The 18,385-nt window shown below is 35.5% G+C and overlaps 1 long non-coding RNA gene across 1 annotated transcript; it reads left to right on the top strand.

Moving 5' to 3' along the window:
- The first annotated feature begins 4,124 nt into the window (after nucleotides 1-4,124).
- LOC116793254 lies at nucleotides 4,125-10,626 on the top strand. Its single transcript, XR_004359419.1, has 3 exons — nucleotides 4,125-4,218; nucleotides 7,326-7,388; nucleotides 10,585-10,626. It is a non-coding gene; the product is annotated as an uncharacterized LOC116793254 (long non-coding RNA).
- Nucleotides 10,627-18,385: the final 7,759 nt, after the last annotated feature.

The raw sequence follows: 18,385 nt of genomic DNA, 5'->3' as shown, positions 1-18,385 counted from the left end.
TGTCATTACATTGTGGATCAGAATGCACAAGGTACCACTTATGGGTGAAAGTTGCCCCCTACTGTCCCATATGACACTTGCATACAGAATTGTAGTTCACAACATTTGAGACTCATTTGTCTACTCTTTCTTTAAAGGACATGTTTTAATTCTAAATTTTCGAATTTCATATGGGTGTATGGTGCATACAAGATCAGATGTTACAGGAAGAAAATGAGCTCAAAGACTGAACTCATAAATGCCTGTTCTTGTTAAATACTAAAATTAATTGATCTGTTTAGTTTTATTTAGACCTGTACCTGAGTGTGAAGCAGATTTTGCCTTTAATAACTATATGTATATATATTATTGAAAGAATTATGTTGAAATAGCCTTATTGTTTTTCTTCCTCGTTCTTTGCAATGGAAATTTCATGGGTTTCTATGCAGTGGGACTCTACCATTTAATGTCACAGTGCTGAATAAAAGGTGAAAAGCCAGTTAAGGAGGGGAAAATAGAGATTACAGACACAAGGAAAGAAATGTGTAACTAACAAAAACGTTACTGAGATAATACTTAGTGTTTCATTCCATATATGTAAAATGTAATTTTGAGGGAATCTCTATCTGAGGTAGTGTTATGAACCTTTAAAGGGATTATGTTTAAAATATTTGTTTTCAGGGTCTGTTTAGTTGCTGCAGATCACTCCTTTTGGACCTCTTTTTTCAATTGTACAATAATTGCAGATTATCATTCCATTTGAGAAATATTTTTGTTTATACAAATAGCTGTAGACATTAAGAAAGAAACAAATATACGAGTTCTTAATTTTTTTCCACCTTTTCAGAATATTGCAAATTCCCTTTTTGCTTATCTCTTAAATAGTAGTAGTTAGTTCAGCTGAACTACCTATGGATGCTTTCTAAGAATTTGTCAGCAGAGCAAATTAGCAGTTCAAAATCCTTACATGCATAAATAATTTAAAGACCGAGGAGAAATTAATCACAAACACCAAACCTCTGGGAAGCTTGTAAAGCATTGTCCTAGTCACAATGTGAGTATCTGTCCCTATTTACACTGCACAAATGGTGCTTGAAAACAGCTACAGTGGTAACAAAACAATTGCCAATGTTTATGCTTTCAAATTATGTCTGTCAGAACAATTTGCATGTACGGATCTTAAATGATTCAGTAACAAATGCCAAACATAACTTTGTAACAGTGGACAACTGGTATTACACTGATATTATTAACATTTATTACATTATTATTTTTAAGTTTTAGATACCAGTTTTGTTGGATATTTTTATGAAATAGCAGGGTTTTTTCAAATCCAGTCTTTGATTTGCAATTTCCAACAAGGAATCCTTAAAGCATTTTACAAACTGTGTAGCACACAGAGATCATTTTGAAAAGAGAAACAGTAGGGAAAAAAAAACTGCCTGGAGGCAGTTGGTGGGAGTTGAGGATCTGTCAATGGCAAAGTGGCAACACAACTGTACAAGGACTGAGATTGCAGGGATAATGGTGTGTATTTGAAGGCAACACACATTCTTTTCCTCAATCTTAGTACCTGTTGCTCCTGTCGGTACTACTTAACTTCTGTAGAGAACCCATTTCTCTTTTTGAGGATTCATTGGCACTGTCAGGGAGATATCAACCAGGAGGCAGCTTCTGCTTGCATGTTGTGCTAAGTGTTTAAGCTTTACATGCCTAAGGGGGACAACAGGAAAAGCTTAAAGAGCAGAAATCCATGGAGGCTTAAATACTTACAAGTATTAGAAGCCACTTGTGGCTCAGAAATGCCCTGAGCAGAGAAAGGGTAGAGGGTGAAAGAATGTTAGGAGGATGTGTTACATATTCTTTCTCTGCTGTTGTTGTTTAGGCACTCTTAGTGACTTCACAATATAAATTATAAGTAATTTATAGCAGAACATGAAGTTAAGCCTCCTGGTTTTTAGACCTCCTTCTTCATTGCTCAAAAGAGCTCTTAGTATATAATGCATTCAGCACAGTCCTACTTGGGGCAATAGTACAGCAGACACTTTTAGAGTGGAAAAAGAACAGAAAGAAATTGGGAACTGACATTATGAAAGCTGAAGTGCAATACAGGTCCTGTGTTCTAACAGCTCAGGTTCTCTGTTCTTGAATTTCTTGCAGTCCAGAGGTCGTGACCTGTACACAGTTTGAAGTTCGGGGTCACAGTGGAACTTAACTATTCTGTAACCCAGTGATCAAATTATCACTCTGTGGTTTGCTGACTTGCCACTCTCTATGTTATTCAGCCACTATTAGCATTTCAAGAATTTAGTGTTTACTACACTTTAATATACCTGAAAATACATACTTGAACAAGCAACCACTGTGCTACACAAGTTTGAACTTCCTCTCATCCAAACTGTGATGTGGTCCCAAAATGTGCAGTTTATCCCAAACATGCCTTGTAAATTTATCTGTGTTAAATTTACAAACAAAACCAACAACAGAACCATCATATTTATAAGGATCCACAAACAGGGTCAGATCAAGTAACAGATCTGAGTCAGTATTTCTGAAAGAATGTAGAATGATCAACCTAAAAGGAAGACATCTGGCAGTATTGCAGATGTCTTTATCAGAAAAAGAAGGAAAAAAAAAAAGAAAAAAGTACTTTAGTCCTAGAAAGTTAAAGAGAAGTTGACCAGATACTTGAAGAGGAGTTATTTCCAAAGTTGTAGGGTTTTGCTTTTTGCAGCATTTACTGTTGTAGTTCAGATTTTATCATATGTGTGAATCACAAAGTCGCTCTTTGATTTCACTTTTATATTGTCACCTTTACATCAAATGTTATTGAGTTCATTGCTCTTTTTGTGGCACCAGCATTGTCACCAGCATGTGTTATCTTGTCTGTATCTACTGTGTTCCTGTTGATCAAAGTGCCTAGAAGTGAAACCCTACCATTAGTTTTGTATAAAGCTCTGGATATTTGGCACAATAGGTTGTATAAATTTAAAAGCATGTAGTCATATGCAGTATAAATGCAAGTGTGATATAGAATATTGACTTTTGTATTTTCCTCTATATTTTCACCTGTAGATTTTCAACCTTAACATATGCCTTAGCTGCTATAGCACAGAACCTGACTAAATTCTTCTATTGATTGTGCCTTGGATCAGCATAAAAGCAGCAACAAACAGAGATATTACACTCGGCAATCTGAAGTATCCCAGAGAAAAGGCTGTTTTTTCCTTTCTTTTCAAATCTATGGCAAGGCAAAAATCCATCTGTCAAAGTAATAACAAGGTCCTGTTTAAAGAAACAAATTTCTAGTTGTGTCAATACATTTACTGTAGTTTCCTATTAAACCTTGTTGCAATTTATTTCCTTCTTCTCTAGATGCAACATATTTGACTGAAAAGTAGTTGCAATAATGTGAAGTTTTCTGGAAAGTCATGAATACCTTATGTGAGTGGAAATGTGTTCAGTTGCCTGTTGCTCCACAGCCATTAATCTGATGAATAAAGAGTTTGCACATGGGTTCACTCAGAGAGTTAACATCTGATTTTACGTGGAAATGTTTAAAAGAAAAAGTACAGCATAGCCTGAAGCCTGTTAGATAGACTTTTAGAGATTTATTTAATGCAATTTCTTGCTTTTGTTCCTATTGTCTACTTAGAAAAGAATGTTGTTTTGAAATCTAAAATGAAATAAGGGGAAACAATTCAAACAGCATTTCTACTGGACAAAAAAATCCTTTACCTCAAACACATACAAAACCTGTCAGTTCTCATTACTCATCTGTTGTTCTACTATTTCATTATCATCTACATTAAATCAGATGATTCCCCACCTTTACACTGGTGCTTTTGAGATAAAATAAAGGGGCAGGAACTATCTTCATTTATCAGCATCAAATAATATCAACATTTGTACTGGGATAGTATTTAGAACAAATAGAATTAGTAGCTATTATTTCTCTCTGTGGAGATAAATGCTTGATGCAGGAGCTACTTAGTCTTAAATTACAGGGCAATACTGCATCTCTTCTTGATCAAAAAGGCATTCCTGGTGAATTCAGGAAATCTTGAAACGTAACGTGTGTCCCTGTTTGCTGCTTCTGTTATTGTTTTTGAATTTATTGACTCTGTTTACCTATTACAGTGCACTGGATATGGATGATTGGAGTAATACTTGACTGGAATTTCCCCTGCTTCTTCCTGTAATGTTTTTAGTGACATTGAAGAGACTTGGGACTTGAAGGTAACTCTCATGCAGTCAGAAATTGCATTGCTTTGATAAAGAGCTTGTCATATTGTGTTCATATTGTGTACTTACCTCTAAAAGCAAGACTAGGTGTGCCACTGGAAAATATTTTTGTCTTCTCCAAATTCTTTATTGAAGATGCTCTTTGCCTCATTTTTTTTTTTAATCTAATTTTAGAATATTTTTTGACTTGAAGTGGTAAATTGTCTAAAAGCAAGTTAATTTTGATACATAAAAGTGCAGGTATTCATCTCTTCTGTGTCCAGTGTCACTTGCTCATTTCTAAGTGAATTACATTCCTTAATACAGTTGTAAATTCAAAGGGTTTGGTTTTGTTTCGTTTTCTCGTTGTTGTTGCTGCTGCTGCTGCCGTTTTTTAGAGTTAAATATGCTAATTCCTACAGATTTTCTAGTGAGAAGTAGCTGGGAACTATGCTCAAATGGCAGCTGAGTGTCCTTAGATTATAAACATAATATTCATCATCTGACCTGTGCTCCATCAAAGAGCCCAGCTGGCCCACGTGCCCTGCAGGATAGGCCAGGACTATTTAGATAGTTCATGACCAAATACAGAGAGCCAAAGGCAAGAAAATGAAAGCTTATTTCTTTATTTTTAGCTGCTCCTACAGATAGCAAATATTTACTATACACAAAAGTCTCACACCCTTCAGACACCACTTGGAATGTTTGGCTGTGACTTGTCTTCTAAGAAGCTTCCATAGGAAGCTTTCCTTTTCTTGCCAAATCTTCCTGTATTGGAACAAAGCTTGTTTCAGAGCAGGCTTTGCCTTCATTAAGCTTGGTTATTAACTCTGGAAGATTACAAAAAGATACAGGCTGTGTAAAAAAGGGGCTTTGTTGGCCTGCTGGAGGGTGAAAAATAGAGCCACAGATTGAATAAGAGTGGAGAGTAAAATCAAACTGTGAAATGAAGTGTTGGTAGGGGAAAGGCCTCTAAGAGCTGCAGTCACATGTTACAGTGCAATCTTTTAATAAGATGATGTCTCCAAAAGTGAGTTATTCCAAATGGGTCATCACTGAATTGAGATGAAATTAATCCTATTATATTTCTTTACCTTGTGTCTGAGAGATATAGCAATAGGTACATATGCTCAGAATGTATTTTTTAAATGGGATATTGACACTTATCAGCTGCCTGAGAAAGCTTCTATCTCTGTTCTCTTGATTGATAGAAAAATATGCTGCTTGCAGATCATACCCTGTTCTATTCTGAAACTGAATTTACTTAAACTTGGCTTTCCAGAAATTAAATGCTCTTGAATGGATAAAACCAGTGTATTTAAGGAGCATTTTGATGAAGTAAATTCTTTAACATCCTGATGTATATTGACCAGAACAATGGAGGCATATATGCCCTGGAGTTAATGCATGGATGTGTGTGGCAGATGCAAGGCCTGCATATGGATGTTAAAATCCACATCAAGGCTTGTATCAACTCAGCATGATGCAGCAATTGAGAATGGCTGTTTGTAGAGCTCTGGTCAGCATTAGTAAAAAAAGAAAGCAGGGTTTGCATTCCACAGTGGTGGTGTAAGTCAGCCTGTGTAAACCTTCCTTCATGTGGGTGCACATCATTCTTCAGGCACATCCTTGGTTTAGACTAACTGTGACTCACACGGATAATGTGTTAATCTGACAGCTAATGTTGCTAAAAAATGGATTAACTACTATGTACACGACAGAAAATATCTATCAAAAAGCATGATTTTGCTTTTCAAATGCTCTGTTCCAGTGCACTTCTCCTTTGTTCAAGGGGGTGATCTGCTCATCAAAAATGGTTTATACATGCTTTTACTTCTTGAAGAAAGGTGGCTCCTTACTGCCATTTTTATTAGAAAACTTTTTGAGTTTTTTTCTCCCTGGTAATTTTTGTTGACATTTTCATATAATCACAGTTAACTATCTTGCCCACGAAACTATTGAGGATGCAAAACCATCTGTGAACCATGGCCTGCAGCTAAATACTTCCCAAATCAGGATTAGCAGCCGCTGTTTTGTTGTTTATTTTTTTTCCCAATTAAAAAAATGCATGTGTCCTTAAAGAGAGGATGGATTTCAATTAACTGAAAATTATTAGCTTGGTCTGTAATTAAATGTGAAAATAATTAAATCTTACTTTCAGAAGACACTAACTTCTGCAGTGTATTCTTCCTAATAGGCTCTGAAGTAACGTGTCAAGAGTCTCACAAAACACATTATAAAATAGGAATGGGGTAAAGGTCATTCCACCTGCTGTGGCCATACTAAAACTAGTCTTGTTGATCCAACTGAAATATATAAAAAAGGTAGTTTAGGGCAGAAGGTTGATAACAATACTGAGGTATTTACCTTGTATTCTTGGAAGCAGCAGTATAGATAACTACAAATAGTCACCCAAAAGAATGAATGTAATTAAAGAGATTTAATTGACAAAAAGAGATTTGTCTTCTTGACTAACATTCAAAACTTTCATCTTCTAGAGCTATTAAAAAAAAAAAAAAAGAAAAAGTTTCTAAGGTGTTATCATATAGATAAATTATAAAACTCAGAATCTGTTATACAAAGTATTGGAGGTAGCTGTTGCAACACTTTTATTTTATTGCAATTGCTTCTGTTGCAGTAGTTTCTGAAGTGAAAATAAATCCCAGTTTAAATTTTCTGTTATCTTTTCCAGTAAATACTGCAGTGTATTGGTTGGCATTTTGGCTATCAGAAGCTTTCTTGCACAAGGCTGTGCACATCCATGTGTTTGGAAATTTGCTTAAGTATCCACTGCCAAGCAGGGGTTTTCTTCTTCAGTAGTGATCAGATATTAGTTTGACTGTGTGTGGAAATGTGCAGTAAATCAGTGATGGATTTTTCCATATGTCTTGCATAAAATCCAAAAGTGGTTTATCTAATGTAAGCCAGAACACCAGAAAACAAATTATAAAGTTGTATATTAAAAAAGGCCTTAGCAGAGTTATGAAATAAATAGATAACACAACATGTGGACCTTAATAAAATGAACTGTTTTAGTTAGAGGATTCTTTTATTTGGCTAATGAATTTCTTGAAACAGGAGATTATCTTGTTACACCTAATTATGTAACATTTTTGCTCCAGGGTTTAAATGCTGCAGATAAGTGATTCAGTCTGGGGGTCAACAAGTACCCAAAGATGCTGCAGGTAAATCCAGTTTCCTTACTTTTCATATGTGGTCCATGTCCTGACAAAGCTCAAATGACTGCTCTGAAACACTGGAGCTCTAAGGGGAGTTGTCTGAACTATGTTTTGCTGGTTTAAATATATTGATTCTGTCACCACAGGACAGATCTAACCTATTTTATTCATTTTCTCTCTGCTCATTTCTGTATTCATCTTTATAAAGAGAGAGAGTTAAATAGATCTCTTGATGTTAAACAGTATCTACATCTATTAGACAGTATTGTATAAGTGATTACAGATTAAACCAATAAATATCTTGCACAGGAATTTGTTGGGCATTTTTTGGACAGGTTAGCTTTTAAAAGCAACTTGATTTTATTTTAATCAAGTAGAATCTGAAAAATTGTATTTAAATAGAACACATAGACATCTTTGATATTTCATACAATATAGCTTGGAGCATAGTTCAGCATCTGGATAGACTAAATTTAATGTAATTCATCTGTACAGACTGCTTTTCCTTGAGTTAAAAAAAAAGAAATCATATGTCAAAATTACCAGATTCAGTCTTATGACTGAACAAAGAAATTAAAGAATCTATAAAGAGGTATTATCAGTCATTTAGGGAAATTTTCTGAGTGATGAGAAAATAACTTTTAGCTCCTTGTTTTTTAAAAAAACCGTGTCCCTATAGACAATTTTGTCTTTTATAAATGGCTACAAAAAAGTTGGTTCCAAAACAAGGCAAATTAACAAAATTTAGCTGCAAATCAGTATAGTATATTCTTAACCTTAAGTACACTTACAGTCCAAGTCCAACTGAAATAAACAATTTATAATAAATCAGATATATCGTATTTATCTTCTGATAATCCATTACCATGCAATAACCCTAGATATTCCCAAGAGCTTTTAGTATTAACATAACATGTTAATTGAATCAGCAAATAATTTTCAATCTGAAAATCATCTTCATGGCAATTACTGATATTAAATATACAATTTATATGAAATGCAAAGCATGTGTAATTGACCCAACGAAACAGTAGTTTGAATTCTAGTTTATATTCAACTTCTGTGTCTATATTCAGTGTATGTGTATTGAACCTGGAAATACTGGCTGGTTCTAACTGGGATACCTGTCCCATTACTACATAAGATGACATGAACTGGTAATTGTAAAACTTCACTGCACAATCAGAAATTCACTTTCATGAACATGTGCTAAAAAAATTATTTTTTGACGACTGTGCTTGTAAAACTGTGAGTTTCACACATGCTCACCAGAAGTTAACCTCAGTCTCAAAATAAACTCATGTACCTATTCATTTCACATAAATTAAGGCATATAAAATATTTGTAATTGATAGTCATCTTTCAAATCACCTGTGGTTTGTATGTTTTTGAGTGTTGTTCAAGAAGCTATACCATGTGAATATAGAAGGTAATACACAGGCTTATAATTACAATTAAGCTGTGAACTTTCAGAGGCAGTGAAGTGACCCAACCCCATTCTAAAGTGCAGCACAGGGCCCCTATTTCTACTTTCTACCTGTAAGTTGTGCTGCTCTTTCCCTTTTATCAGACTCTCCGGAGTGACCTTTGGCCATGTGAACTTTCTGAGATGCAGCTTTTAAAACCAGTGAGACTTGCCAACTATGATCTAAAATTAAGGTTTTCAGTAATATTTAAAAATAAAATAATAATAATAAGAAGAAACTGTTTGTGGTTTTTCCAGTTCACCCTGTTCTGTTCTGGATGCCAAATGCCAACCCAATACCAACAGTCCTTGCGTATATATTTTAACTTCCAGAACATCAGTGATAACAGTTGTTTCTTAAAGCTTGAAACAGACAAAGTATCTTGAGAACTGCGAAAGAATGTATTGTTTTGATATTTCTCCTTATTTGTTTTGTTTTGCTGCAAGTAATCAAGAAATACTTTATTTTTTAAACAAGTGATTTACAGGAAGGAAAGGATTAATTATACTGATGAACCCTGTATTGTTAGCCACAGTAATAACTGTAGACATATTTTACTTCTATAAATACTCCTCTTTTATCTAACATCTTTCAGTCAGATGGTGCTGAGATCCCTCCTCCTTCACTAAGATTCCTACAATCCATATTTCAGCGGTATGTTTTATATGTAATACAATAAAATCCACAAAATGTGCTGTTGCCTTGCTTTTTAGTACAGTAGCATCCAGTTATGAAAGGAATAATGGATGCAAGGGATGAATAAGACTAGTCAGGTTTGAATTTCATTTTCTAAATTAATTCAGCTGGCCTGACAGCCCTAGAGGTGCCCTTTAGCAGAGAAATTGTTAGACAAGGTTACATTAGGTGATAATTGCAGGACAGAATAAAAGTTGAACGACTGCTTTTCTCTCTTTCTGGATTTTTGAGGAGAGCTGAATCAGTTTGGCATATTGAGAAACCAGAAAAACAGTGGGGCTCTCACTTTGTTTGTCCTGAAAATTAAAATCTCAATAAGTAAAAATAGTGAAAAGCCTCTAAATATATTCTATGAAATTCCAAACTTGTATTGCCAAGAGGGCATTTACTTATGTTAGGGCTCCATCTACAGTCATGAGGAAGCAAATCTTACCATCGATGGCAGCTCTCTCAGCTTCTGTGGCTTCATTGATTCACCATGTTTACCATGATAAACTCTCTCCTTTTATTGAGGTCAGCACACTTCAAGCTCTTTGCAGCCACGGTTAAAGTATCTGATCTCTAATTATTTCCAGTAAAGAAGTAGATAAGGTTACATTGACTATACGTGCCAGTATTCCTGTAGGGTTGGCTTAAATTTCAAGTAATTTTATTTTCAGAAGGTTAGCAGGCCCAGACAGCAGCATCATAGAATGGCACTCACACGTTTTTAAAATTGGTAGGATTTTTGCCGCCTCCGTATTTCAGTTTGAGAGGCTCTTCAAGAACATCATTCCTCAGATGATGAACACTATCCCAGTACTCACAGTCTAAATGTATTAATGGGCTTCTGGTATCCTTTTCATTTTAAGCCACCACTGACGCTGAGTTAAAATAGACTGGATGTAATAATCCTCAGCCTCGATTTCTGATAACATATAGAAACAGTTATGGTACTACAGTGTAACTAAATAACTCAAACAGTGCTCTTTTATTTGGTACTTTTTGCCATCAAAATATGAATTGGAATTTGACTCGGGTCTTCCATTTCTTTGGAACAGTCAAGCAGAGGTGAAGACAGTCACCTGTGAAGAATGTGGAAGCTGAGCTGTAAGTGGAGGTGTGTTTATTTCTTTACTACTGTCCATATGCTAATCTATTGAATAATTAATTTTATGTAAGTGAAAAGAAGCAAACAAAAACACCCAGATCTTGTCCTTCACTTATAGAACAAGTAGAAGTGGGTAGTAAATCAGGGGAAATATTTAAATAACAAAAATAGCAATAAAAAGTCTAAACCTGGGACAATATATAGCACTGACAGGGTTTACTGGAAGTCTCACCCTTAAGCAAATAGACACATAAAGTGGAGGGGTCAAACCTTAGAGGTACAAAAATCAGTCTCACAGTTTTTTGTATAAAATTAATGTGTACCAATGACAGTTTAGCTACCAACTGCATAACAGAAGCTAAGAAAGGCATGGACTAGAAGGTATTTGCTTGAGCATGACTAAGCATATTAAAAAATGTATTGTTAAAGAATGTGACAACTGTAGTAACAAAGGTTAACATTGAACTTTCTGTTTAGAAAAGGAAAACTAAGTAACTGAAATAATGCATAAATAATTATTTGGGGGGTTTTTTAATAGTCAACCACTTTTTTAAAAAGTAGCACACACCAGAAATCCATTTCTCAATTTTTTTTTCTAAAATAAAGCTCACACAAAGGGAATGCTTTCTCGACATCCATTTGTAGCAACTCTCCATGCAGCTGCAGAAGTCTTGGCAATAGCTGTTGATGGAGGGCAAATTTGGGCTCTTACTTCCAGTACCTCAAGAGCTCTGTCTTCCCATTTACTGGAGGGCAGTGTACAGCAGGAGAATGCAGGGCTGATTAGGTGGAGCAGGTGATGGTACCCTCTGGTGATCTGTATGTCAAAACTTTTATTTGCTAATGTTCTTGTGAATATGAAACAGGAATGGATGTGTTTCTGTTTCCTAGATGTTTGTGGGATGTAAGAAATATAAAGGAAAAAAACAAGAGTTGCAAAACCATAACAAGCAGCTCTAGCAGATGCTGATAGAGGAATATATTGTAAAGAAAAAAGTGTTGGATGTTGGCACAAAAATATTTCTCTAGACTAGTTTCATTGCAGTGGTCCCCACTTAAATGAGGAACAGCAAAATTATTAAAGAAACTATCCTGTTAAAGTAAGGACTAGTGCTCCAAATCAGCAAGACTGAGCTAATGGAAGTCTGAAAGTTATCTCACCATTTGCCAGTAGGGGGAAGGGATACTTCTTTACAGTTCTCAGAGAGGCATAAAAAGCACTACGGCTCAACTAAAGAAAAGGTTTGCCATACTGGGTATTTTGTGAACTATGGAAAGTTCAGTAAAATAATTCTGAAGGGGGGTTCTGTTGGAGTTTGGTTTGGGTTTTTTTAAATCTTGAGTAGACAACATCCTTAACACTATGGCAGGTTTCTCCTGCTCTTCTGCAGTGGATTATAAAAAAGATACTGGCAAATAGAAGAAAAGGTGGAAGACAAGAAAGAGCCTATTAGAGAAGGGTAAGGTCTATGATCACTTAAAGTGATGGCTTTTAGTTATTTTGTTGTTGTGACACTGCATTTTACAGGCTTACAGAACATTGTTACACTCTCTTTTTTTCAGCCTACCTAAAATGTAGTTTGATGCACTCAAAATTTTGATGAGCAGAAACCAATAAATTTAAACACAGTAGCCTTACAGTATGAATTTAAAATTCAATCCAAAGAAATGTGACTTGTTTTAAAACAAGTAAATTGTTTTGAGCATACAATCAGTGAGGAGAAATTTTCACAATGAAAAGAAAGCTGAGGCTGTCCAATACTTGCCAGCTCTTTGGATGCTCACATATGTTCAGAGTTTTTAGGCCTCCTATTACAAAAAGTTCATTTGTAGGTTGGCCAGAACAGCAAAACCACTACATAAGTTGGGTACAGAAAGGAAACTATTTCAGTGATCAGCAGTGTGTGATTTAGCATTCTGAGAGTCAAAGAGGCTCTTGTGATTGCTCCTGTTTTAGTCTCTGTGTGTTTCAAAACCCCTTTCATATTGTGCACAGCTGCAAACACTTACAGTTTGGGGATAGTGTTGACACAGGAACACAAAGGGGTTGCGATATTGCTTATTGCAGGTCAGGGGGAGGACACGGGGGGGTAGGGGTTTTCCAGAGCAAAATTCTTGCAAAACTAACTCGTGACTATGGCTAAGGAGTATTTTCTTTGTTGCAAATTTATGATCAGGGCAGGCCATGCATCTCATTCAATGGTTCTGTAGATTCAGGTATTCTGAGGGAAACTTGCCAAGCAGTTACAGATCCACCACACTGTGCCAAAAACTGGAACACAATCATGTCAATGCTACTGTTGCATTCATATAGGATTTGGGTTGCTAGATGCAAGTATTTCCATGAACAGGAATGAGTGACCTTTGTAAAAAGAAAAAAAAAAAAACCTTTTCTATTCTAGACCCCTCAGTTGCTGAAACTGAAAGTAGAACATTGAAATTTGTGCTACCTATGAAACTGTTTACTTGGGAAAGTGTCTTTTTGAGCTATCACAATATATTGTTCACAATGTAAAATATGAATTATTCTACAGGAGATGAAAAACAGTTGATGATGACCAGGATAGGGCATATCTGTGCAGATGAACACGTACCCTCAAGGGATTTCATACAGTGTGTGATAGTGAACTGAAAAAATATTGTTCATATGGATGAAGCTCCTAAAAAGGAAAGTAAATTATTTGGATTACGTATAAAACATGTAGATAAAAATCACATTTATTTCTGCAAGAATTAAAACCCTCCAACAGGTAAGGACACTTAGCTGTACTCTTTACAATGCTTCCAAGCATGATTTTACAATCCTAGGAGAAAGAAAAGCAGGACTTCTTTGAGGAAGCCAATAAAATACTGATACATATATATAAGAAGTAATGGATGGGATACATTTGGTCCCAAGACTTTATTCTGAGTTGTTCATAAGGAATAGATGATGTGATAACAAGGATTTCAGTAAAATTGCCTCAATATAATGATTGTATGATGTGCTGACTAACAAAGACTTTGAAGCAAGAAGCAAAGAAACAATTTCCATCTGTTCAAAACTGTTGAGCATTCTTTGTAAATACACAGGATTAAAGGAAAAAAACACCTGATTTTGGCATCTGTTTCTTTTCAAATGGCAACAAACAGAGGTTAGTAAACTTTTGGTTGTTGGAGCAGTTTTGGTGGGTTGTTTTGCTTGTGCTTTTTTATAGAACTTGGGTAAAAAAATAGTATGTCCAATAGGAACAACTTGGAACTGTGTTCATAAAGAACTTGAAGTCCTATCCAAAACATGTGTTTTTCTGTAAAAGTCAGAAGAGATGAAAAAAAACCCCAAAACTTTGAAGGTAAAGAAATTTTGTACAAAATTAACAAGTTGGAATTCTTGAGCTGGCAAACAGTGAATTGCCTGTAACCTCCAGGCTGTTCTTACACTGTGTGACAGTCACTGCACAAAGCTGCAGTTTCACCTGCTCACAGGTGATACAGGTGAGATCTTCGCAAATCCTTTCTCCTCCAGCTTTATTTCTGTGAAAATTCCACAACCCCTAAACTGTTGTTAATATTTAGCTTGTGGTAACTCTGATTTTAATGCTAAACTACGCCTCTAGATTACTTAATTTTACCACTCACTGAAAATTGAGAGGCTGGAGTTGGAAAAGTAGGAAAACTTTTATTCCTTGAGGTGTCTTGCTGATTTTAATCACCATCAAAATTACACTTCAACCACCATAACTCAAAACAATCTACATTGTGACCATCAGAGTGCAAATCAACCATCTGAAGATAATGTTTAAGGCCTTGACACGTAAAGTGTTTGACTGGACTTTCTCCCCACTCTGCAAAGCATCCAGGGAGCTGCTGCTGTACAAATGCATTGAGAAAAGTCTCGTGAGCAAGGCCAGTCCTTGACTTTGTCTCTTCTTTCATCTCCTCTCATGACCTGTTGTCTTGAAGTGCTGACCTGTCAAGCTCAATTCAAGTTGTTTGCAGCTTTCTAGATGTTTACCAGATAAGTTGTATTTGCCCTTATTGGCTTGTCCTCTGCAAGGAAATAAATCACTCAGAAACTGATAGAGATGGGGGAGCACATAGAGCTTTAAAACACTGCAGGTGTAAAAGCATTGTAATGTACAGCCTTCAACTGTATTAAAGCAGTTGCATGTTTTGGCTTGATATTATTGCTTTCAATATATATTGATACCATAGTGGAAGCACAATTTTAGCATGCATGTGTACTTCTCACTCGTTTCCAGTCAAATGTATTACAGACAGGTTTAATTGTAATTTATCTTTTCTAGTTAAATATATATATAGAAAATAAAGGGAACAAAGGTTTACAATGACTGAAACCTGCTATCTGTGGCAGGTAGAGATACCAAGTAAAATGTGAACATTTTGAACTGTGCTTTTCAGCAAACAGAAGTAAGTTCTGATTTTAATGCTCCATATTCTATCTGTTTTGTTCTGTGGTTAGTTTTTAGTTGGCTTGAAGATACTAGCCAGCATGACTTGCCTAGATGATAGCTGTATGTAGCAGAGTGGAAAGGAGCTGATATTTAAATTGTGTAAACAGCAAAGATGATGTTTATTTATTTTGCTCTGAAGGAATGAGACTGGCAGAAAGAAGATCACACAAACAACAAGCAACTTGATAATGGTGAGATGTGTAAAGTTGAAGATTAGTTTCACAAATGGAGTTATGGAATCCCCACTGCTTCAGAGTTTTTAAACTATCCCAAACATGATGCATATTCTCAAGCATAACCTGGGACAGACAGCAAGGCTGAACTCTGAATGACAAAAGCTGTCATACCTGTTCTGGTACTTAATGTTTCACAGTATGACTTGTAATAATCAGTTATATTAACAATTTTGAGCAATTGTGACAATTACTTCTTAAAAATCTCAATTGTGATTCAAAAGGTATGACTTTGTTGCTTCTTACATAGGAAGAATCAACAGGAATTGTAATATTAGCTTGACTTTCTAAAGGTTCATTTGTATTCTCAAAAGAAAAAGTATTAAGTGAGTTTTAGGGCATGAATAGATGCTGCTCTACACTAAGAAGGTGTGTGAATGGATCCAAAGGCATTTAAGCTACCCCACACCTATAGATCTGTCAGTCAGCTTCTTTTATATTTCAGGTAGAGTAGAATGATAGCTTTAGAAGTATTCGACTTTTTCCATACTTTTATGGTTGCATGTGTAATGAGGTCTGACATTACCTATCCAACAATCTTGCTTCTTCATTTGGATAGTCATTTTACAATTAATGATGTCCCATGATTAGCCCAGTGCAGTTGCACTGGAGCTGTACTAAGCTGTGACTGCCATTTTACATGAGAAAGCTTGGCTATAAAATATAATGTGACTTGCCTGAAGCCACACAGCAGCAAATCTTTGAGAAAGCCAGAGCGTGTTTGGATTTATTCTTTCTATCTTTTGTTTTAAATATAAGATATATTTCTTCTTCAGAATAAGGTAAGACACGCAGGGAGAAATTATCATGGTTGTATAGCCCAGAAAAGAAATAGATTATGCAGTAGTGTACATTAGCATATATGTTTGCACTTGCAAGTTAAGATCAGTCATCAAAAATTTCATCTTAAATGAAAATTTTAATAAGTACGTACATTTGAACAACTATACAGCTTTATTATCTGAACTGTGGCTTTCTCTAAAAATGCATAAATATGCATCTACTTGAAAGATTTCTAATATTGTGATATTAAAATTCTTATTATCAATAAAAAAAAATCAGTGGAATAACAAATGATTTTTCCATATGCAAAAATCTTTATAACTGTGTGGTCTAAAAATGAGATATTTCCAAATAAAATTGAGCTATGCAGAAGAAATTGAGGGAAAAGTCCTTAAGGTGACTTTTAAATGAAAATGAAATGTCTTTTAGTAAGTTTCAGAGGTACAATATTACAGACTAGTAGAATTGTCTCTCATTAATTTCAAACACAGATTTTATGTGAGGCTATTTGATTATAATTTGATTATCTGACCCTGTAATTAAAGTTTATTGCCAATTTCAAAGCTTATGTGTAAAATGAACTGGTTTTCTTCAAAGCAATATACAATCCATTGGACTCATTGACTTCTAGTTTTGCATTTAAATCGAAAAGTCTGTTATAACATGACAAACAGGTTCAGTTTTTGATCATTAATCCTGCTAAGCAATATTCATAAATTCAATTTTGAATCAGTTGGAATACTTTTCTTTTATTAGTTTCTGTGTTATTAAATGAGATTGTTTCTGACTAATATATTTCTGGACTCAAACTGTAGCTCCAAGCTGTTATTCAAATCAAATAACATGCCCCTTACTTGTGCCTAGCACTAATAAATGCCAGCTTGTGATACATTTGCTGGAGACTGTCACGAATATTAAAGGAGGCAATAATGCCACTAATGTCTCATAAGTAAGCTTATTTTTCTAAAGGGCTGAAATCAGTCATCCTACTGAGGGGGGCAAAGGGGGAAGAACCTTTAAGACTTAAAGCCTAAAGCATTATTTTACTCAGCTAAACATTATTATTGAGGAGGTAAATGACCCAGAAATTACCACTGCAGAGAATGAAAAATATAACATGTAACTTCTGGTGCCACCCTGAGCAACAGAAATGCATCCACTGGCTAAGCATATGCTGAGTTTAGTAGAATTGCATGTTCATTGGTTTGGAGGCATGTTTTCCTCCATCTGAGTGTTTGAATTAAAGGAAGAAAAAAAAATCCTTTTTACTGCTGTTGTCAACCACCTACTTCAGTTCTTTTGAGATATTACTGGTAATAGTTAGGGGGTTTGGGTACAGAACACGAGTTTAATGTGTTGACATGAAATTATCTAAATAGGATTTACTTGTCTGAGTTGTCATCCCACAATCTGGACAACTTGGAAAGGAATTGATGGGATGGGGCAGAGAATATGACTGTGAGTGAGAGACAGAGCATGGGCCCTACCTGTGTCCCAGATGGACAGAAGGGCAATGCTGAGATTCAGACACAATCATTTTGCCTATTTTGCTTTCTCCTATCTCCGAATATTCCCCCCTTTTTTGCTGGAGGTAGAATACTTGTAATGACTGTCCATTCTAGGACTCTATGTCCTTTTTTATGCCCCATTGAGCCACATATTTATCCCCTTGTTTCTCTAGATTTTCCTCAAATGTTTGCAACTTAATTTAAATTCAAAAAGAGGTCGTTGTGCCTTATATTTTGTGCAGCTGATTTCTCAGCTTTCCTACTTTGTCAAAAGTTCTGCGTAATACCCTGGTATTCTAAAATAATAATTAAAACAAATCTCATCCCTATTAAAGTTATTAGTGTCAGTGTTGTAGAATGTACCATGTATGAGAGAGACTGATGTATTTGGTTATGGTTCACTTTTTTTTTTTTTAATGATTATTCCTACATTAAAGCTTTTTGATTGGGAAAGATTAAGGGATTGAGAGAAAATCTGATGGCCTCTTTTATGATTGCCTTTAGTTTTACAAACTGTTCTGTGTTGTACAGGATATATTCCAATTTGATTTAGTTTACAAATTGTCTGTGACCTGTGCACTGCCTGTTTCAACAAGGTGCCCTTCCTTACGGACATCACTGGGAATTTCACAGCCTGGCTGCAATGCCTGTGCTGCTCACAGACCTTGTTATGCCTCCAGCCACACCACCTTACCTGGGCAGGGATCTTGTCAGAGAGTCCTTAAGCTGCAGGTCACACAGGATGGGTTATGAACGGGATACCTGTGAGCCAA

The sequence above is a fragment of the Chiroxiphia lanceolata genome, chromosome 13 (assembly GCF_009829145.1).
Source record: "Chiroxiphia lanceolata isolate bChiLan1 chromosome 13, bChiLan1.pri, whole genome shotgun sequence".
Lineage (NCBI taxonomy): Eukaryota > Metazoa > Chordata > Aves > Passeriformes > Pipridae > Chiroxiphia > Chiroxiphia lanceolata.
Note: the sequence above shows the minus strand (reverse complement) of the source record. Positions and strands in the feature narration are given on the sequence as shown.